Here is a 6,700-nt window from a genome sequence, read left to right as displayed (position 1 = left end):
AAAGCTGATGAGGATCAACAGTTCTTGATAATGTGACATTCTAGTTTTAGCAGTATAATATAGCTGTTTAAGCTAGTGTAACGCCTCCTTCAGGTCACCAGGACACCACGGCCTAATGGGCATCAAGGTAAGTCATACAAGAGGATACGTGGACCAGTATTCTAGATTCGTAAGGAGCATAGAGACAGAGCGCAACGCGTCATAATCTGAAGACCACGCCCACCAAGGGGGAAAACAAACCAACTGTCTCCATTGACTTTGCATTGCAAGAGGCTGCCTCCTTGTCATTTCTTGCTTCTAAGAAAAGACAGAATAATGCCTAAAAGCTGCTATGTGACAAGGTGTACAGCAAACAAGCTAAGAAACCCAGAAATAAGTTTTCATAAGCTGTCGACCCCAAAAAACGAGCGTTTGAGGACATAAAAGTGGATACAGGCTGGAACGAATGGGTAAATTGTGGGATCCTGACACTCAGTATGAACTAAAAATACACTATGTGTGCAGTAAGTTAAACATTTGGTCACTGGTGAGCCAAATATCCAAATGTCAGTTTTATATATTATATTTCTGTAAGATAAACTATCCTGTGTTGCCGATTACGGTCTCCTCCAGCGGACGTACGTTAGTTCTCAGAGTAATGAGACACGTGACGCTCTGTCTCAACTGCCTGTATCCACTTTTATGTCCTAAACACTAGTTTTTTGGGGTCGAGAGCTAATAAAAACTTATGTCTGGGTTTTTAGCTTCTTTGCTGTACACCTTGTCACACAGCAGCTTTTAGGCATTTTTCCGTCTTTTGTTAGAAGCAAGGAATGACAAGGAGGCAGCCTCTCGCAATGCAAAGTCAATAGGGACGGTTGGTTTGTTATCCCCCTGGGTGTGGGCGTGGCCTAAATACGCTCTGTCTCTATAGACTGTAAAAAAAAGATGGACGACGCCCCTTCGCTCTCTTCCATTGATGAGAACTGAAGCCGCCAGAGTCCCGATATGGCGCTGACATATTGGAACTTGAGTCTGCGCAGTAGCGATTTCGGGATCAGACCTGCGCAGTAGTGAGCAGGAAGTAAAGCCGCGAAATCAACGCTCCGCCCTCACTCTCGCAGAGAGAGTGCATTCTGCACACTTTTTAAAAAATGTATTGCAGTACGACAAGAGGCTTGTTAAAATAAAGTAAATACAATCTCCTCAGTCCTCCGAAGATCCCGAAAAAATGTCCATTGGTGCTTCAGTGACTATACTTCGCTCAGAGAACCTGTCAATCACAGCTGTCAATCATGATGTTACACCACCGCATCACGTAACTAACTAAAAACCAACTTATTTTTGAAACAGACACTTGAACTTACATCAGCGTGATAAAAACGACAGCAAATGAAATAAACCACCTTTGGAAAAAAATATATTTGAAGTGTAATTTAATTGTTTAGTTGGTCTCACGTCCCGTTGAATAACACGGGGAGGCGGGGCTTATGACCTATACTAGGACCAGTCACCGGGGGCGATCGAGACGTTTTGGCTTCACTTTTCAGGGCTTGTGCGGCACGCTTGGGTAAGTCATACAAGAGGATACGTGGACCAGTATTCTAGATTCGTAAGGAGCAGCAGTGAGAGATTAAATGAACAGACAGACAACAAAGGTAAGTTAGAACAGGGGTTTTCAAACTGGGGGCCGCAGCAAGTTGAAAAAAAAAGCAGAAAAAAAGTTAAAAAACGTCACAAAAAAAATAAGTGTTAATATGAGTATTGTTATGAAATAACATTATAATAATTTGTTGCATAGCCTATCTGAACATTATACTTTTAATGCTAATCTTTTAGAGATGAACTGATTGATCGGCTGGTGACCAGAATTGGCCGATTTTCGGGCGATTTTCAGTCTGACATATGCCGATTCAAATGCACTCGGGCGCCGCATGATTAACATCGCGCAACATCAGCATCACACGTGCACACAGAACGCACATGTAGGAAACCTTGTGAATTACGGCCGTTTCAGACCGCGAGCAGCGCGTGCATGTTCGGCGTGCATGTTCAGTGAGTGCATTCACACCGCGAGCAGGAGCAGCGCGTGAGCGTCAAGCAGGAGCGTTGCATGAGCAGTAGTGAAGCGGAGGGTTTCGGCGCCGTCTATTTTTGCCGCGCTGCTCACGCTCAATTAAAGCGAAAGCATACTTTTGATGGACAAAATAAATATGATTTCACACAAAAAATACCAAAAATGCACATAATTTGCATGTAGGCTATAGTGTGTTTTAACAAGAACTGGAGTAGGCTATGTCAGAAAAGAAAATGAAGACTCAAAAATATTTATAGAAAATTTAACCATTTAAACTTGTTTTTATTAATCAGTTTGGGTAAAAGTGGTGTTTTATAAAAAATATATTTATAGAAAATAAATATTTGTGTGTGCTGTAAAGTGGTTAGAAAAAATGAAATCAGAATCGGCTAAAATCTGTATCTGCAGGTCAAACTCAATGAAAAATCGGAATCGGTCTTGAAAATTGTAATCGGTTCATCTCTATAATCTTTCTGATTGGCTGGTATCAAACACCATCACATAATCTGATGTTCACCTAGATGTTTTATTTATTTATTTCTACATTTGCCGCAGTATTGTCGATGGGTTCAATAACACATCCTGCAAAAGGGGGGCCTTGGCCAGAACCTAGTAGTATTTGGGGGGCCTTGTCATGGAAAAGTTTGGGAACCCCTGAGTTAGAATAATGTTGCAAAATTTATATTAAAAGGGAAAAAAATTAATGAAATGAATTAACGAATTGTCTCTTGTTCAGGAAAGACAGAAATGGCAGAAAAGAAAAATGGGCAATGGAATAACAATGAAACCACAGATTGTCAATAAATGCAGGAAAAATAAAACAATAAAAAATGGTTTCTGGGTTTTCTCTTTTTCCTTGTTAGAATTATTAGTTATCTATCCCCTTTTTAATATCTTTCTTATTATAGGAGTTAGCCTATTTATTTTATTTCAATCTCTTTTTGAAATCTAATTTATTACAAACTTTCTCCATTTTAACTCTTATTTCAATATTATCTTTTATATATGAAGAGTTCAGATGCAAAAGCCTCTAAGTGCCATCTTAAATTTTCTTCTAGAATGATCATTTTTATCAAGCTCGTAGATTTAAGTTCAATAATTTCACTTAAATGACAATTAATAGGTCATTTTCATTGCCATTTAAGTGAAATTACTGAATTTATATATACAAGCTTGATAAAAATGATCATTCTAGAAGAAAATTTAAGATGGCACTTAGAGGCTTTTGCATCTGAACTCTTCATATTTACATTTTTACATTTATCTTTTAGTTTTATAGTTCCTTATTTGAACTATGTTAGGTTTTAGGTTTCTTAATCGAAATCCACACTGGGTTAATTTCCCCTTTTCTTCCCACTTCAACTTAGAAATAAAAATAAAATAAAAATAACAATTATATCTCAATTATTTCACACAATAAACCCTTTCTCTTTAAAAAAAAAAAAAAGCAATGAACAATGAACAAACGATAAAGACCAATTCAACTGTCAATATATAAACAGTTCAAATATCCATAAATTCAGTAGTGTTTTTTTTTTTTCAAATACCAGTCTCTGAACTCATAAGAGGGAAAAAATATCGTCCATACCCCAGTGAACGTTAGATGCAACAGTACAGGCCTACCGTCGTGGTGAAAGGGGAAAAACAACTGTCGATTGAGAAGAGAAGAGAAAAGAATTCGATGTCAGTTCACGCTGTCATCCTGCACAGTCCTTTTCCTCCGTCCGGGGAAAACGTAGCAGAGGGTCCGATGAAATCGTTCGAAGGTTTCGTTTTAATCATGATTCGCTGGGAGGCTCGCCATCTTGTTCCACACAGTGATGAGCTCAGTCCGTGTCATCGCCGTGTCCACAATGAAAACACTCAAAAGTAACTCAATCACTTGTAACAGCAAAATATAGTTCAGTTCAAATAAAAGAATTATCTCTAGACGTTTTGTCTAGTTTTAAGTCAAAATCACTGTTAATTTATCTCAGAATTATCTCTACCGATTTCTCTGTGCTTATCTCATCTCTCCGCGTGCTCTGACGTCATTCCCCATTCGCGTTACCCTCTCCTGATCAAGCGTGCCGCACAAGCCCTGAAAAGTGAAGCCAAAACGTCTCGATCGCCCCCCGGTACTGGTCCTAGTATGTCATAAGCCCCGTCTCCCCGTGTTATTCAACGGGACGTGAGACCAACTAAACAATTAAATTACACTTCAAATATCTTTTTTCCAAAGGTGGTTTCTTTCATTTGCTGTCTTTTTTTATCACGCTGATGTAAGTTCAAGTGTCTGTTTCAAAAATAAGTTGGTTTTTAGTTAGTTACGTGATGTGGTGTAACGTCATGATTGACGGCTGTGATTGACAGGTTCTCTGAGCGAAGTAGTCACTGAAACACCAACGGACATTTTTTTCGGGATCTTCGGAGGACTGAGGAGATTGTATTTACTTTATTTTAACAAGCCTCTTGTCGTACTGCAATAAAACAAATTAAAAGTGTGCAGAATGCACTCTCTCTGCGAGAGTGAGGGCGGAGCGTTGATTTTGCGGCTTTACTTCCCAGCTAACACAGTTACGTTGTGAAGACGTAACCGGACCGGACCATATTCGTCGTAGCGACGTGCCACATAACGTTCCAGTGACGTAACTTTGTGATTCCCATAATCGTCGTGGCGACGTTATAGTGGTACGTCGCAAGAACGTGATGAGTACGTCTTAATAACCAAACTGGCACGTTGCGAGGATGTAACATCAAAGGACCATATTAGTCATTGCGACGTTCCACATAACGTTCCAGCGACGTAACTTTGTGATTCCTGTATTCGTCGTGGCGACGTTATAGTGGTACGTCGCTGGAACGTGGCAGGTACTTCCTAACGACCAAAATACCACGTCCACATTTATTTTTAATATACTTCTCACCTTTAGTCCTGGGAATTAAGATGTGCTTGATCCATAACATTGAAATCCACATAGAACTGATAAACTCAAACATTTAATTCTCTGCTGTAAAACCTTATACATTCTAATAGGGAATTGTGTATTGTTTTCTGTTAATACGTTTAGGGATCAATACAGATATGTAATGGAAACCAATACAAACTTGTATTAAATTCTAAATATAAAATGGCCCAAAACCACACTGCATTAATTTATTAATCAGCATTTATTCAGTGTTTCTTTGTACAAACTAAACCAATAAATTTTTAACATTAACGACTTTTTAACCATGTTAACAAGTAATGAGTACAGAAATGTAACATCAATTAATTAATCAAAAAACATAATCAATGAATAATGTAACCAACTATTAAAATGTTTTATTCTTTTTACTGAAAAAAAAAGTGTTTGATATTCTTATTGATATACTCTCTATAATTTGGCGGATAAACAATAAAGACCTTAAAAAAAAGAAATGAAAAGATTCAGCATTTTCTTTATTATTAATTTTATTTGCAGAAATAGGTTCAGTTGTTTCCTGTAGTGTCCTATGAGGCTCCTGCTACAAATGTCTGGTGGTGATGTGCTTCATTGCTTCACTACCAGTAGCTAAACCTGAACAATGCGACAATTACCAAAGATCTATAGTCCTTGAGCTTCTCTGAAGCTAACAAATAAAATACAAATATTGCTCATAAAGAGTAAAGATATGTAAAAGGAACAATATAGATTTCTAGCATTTCTCCTGTATTATTTCGCCCACCAAAATATACATAAAGAGTTTTTTGTTCAAGAAAATGAGCATGATGACTGCGTCCCAGCTGTGGAAACCACTCTTTCAGACAGTGTTGAGGAGGCAGAAGGATATGATGGAGAGCTGTGGGAGAAGAGGATGAGTTTCTTTCTTACCCCACCAGTGGAGGGCAGGGTCTTCTGAGGCAAGGAGAGGAGGATGGTCTCTCTCTATATATTGCTGGAAAATAAAAATAAAATGTACCATACTATTGTAGTCAGGTTTATAGTTTTTTGTTAGAAAGGAATAAGAAAATTGTCTAACTTACGTATTCCTCCTCCTCCTCCTCTTCCTTATCCCGAGCTGCACTGTCACCTCATCGTCCTTCTTAGGCAGCTAAAACAGAGGAGTACTTTATTAATGTTGCTAATATAATGCAGTTTTTCGAAAATACTGTAAAAACAGTAATATTGTGACTATCATTAAAATGTAAAATAGCTGTTTTCTATTTTAATGTATTTTAAAATGTAATTTATTCCTGTGATCAAAGCTGAATTTTCAGCATCATTACTCCAGTTTTCAGTGTCACATGATCCTTTAGAAATCATTCTAATATGATGATTTGATACTCAAGAAACATTTATGATTATTATCAGTGTTGAAAACAGTTGAGCTGCTGCTTAAGATTTTTGTGTAAACCATGATGCCCTTTTCAGGATTCTTTGATCAATATAAAGTTCAAAGAAAAGTTTGAAAGTTAAATCTTATAACATTATAAAAGTCTTTACTGTCACTTTTGATCAATTTAATCCATTCTTGCTATTATTGTTTTCCAAAATCTTACTGACCCCTAACATTTGAATTGTGTACACAAAAACATGAAGCAGCATAACTGTTTTCAACATATTAGATAATAATCAGAAAAAATTCATTGAGCATCAAATCATCATATTATAATGATTTCTGAAGGATCATGTGACACTGAAG

At 37.4% G+C, this 6,700-nt stretch overlaps 1 long non-coding RNA gene across 1 annotated transcript; it reads right to left on the bottom strand.

Annotated features, from left to right (window-relative positions):
- Nucleotides 1-5,471: 5,471 nt before the first annotated feature.
- Nucleotides 5,472-6,334, bottom strand: LOC309492875. Its single transcript, XR_014203732.1, has 2 exons — nt 6,042-6,334; nt 5,472-5,953 (listed from the first exon to the last, which is right to left on the bottom strand). It is a non-coding gene; the product is annotated as an uncharacterized lncRNA (long non-coding RNA).
- Nucleotides 6,335-6,700: the final 366 nt, after the last annotated feature.

The sequence above is a fragment of the Leuciscus leuciscus genome, assembly GCF_965113295.1.
Source record: "Leuciscus leuciscus genome assembly, chromosome: 2".
Taxonomy (NCBI): Eukaryota; Metazoa; Chordata; class Actinopteri; order Cypriniformes; family Leuciscidae; genus Leuciscus; species Leuciscus leuciscus.
This window is presented reverse-complemented; position numbering and strand designations above follow the sequence as displayed.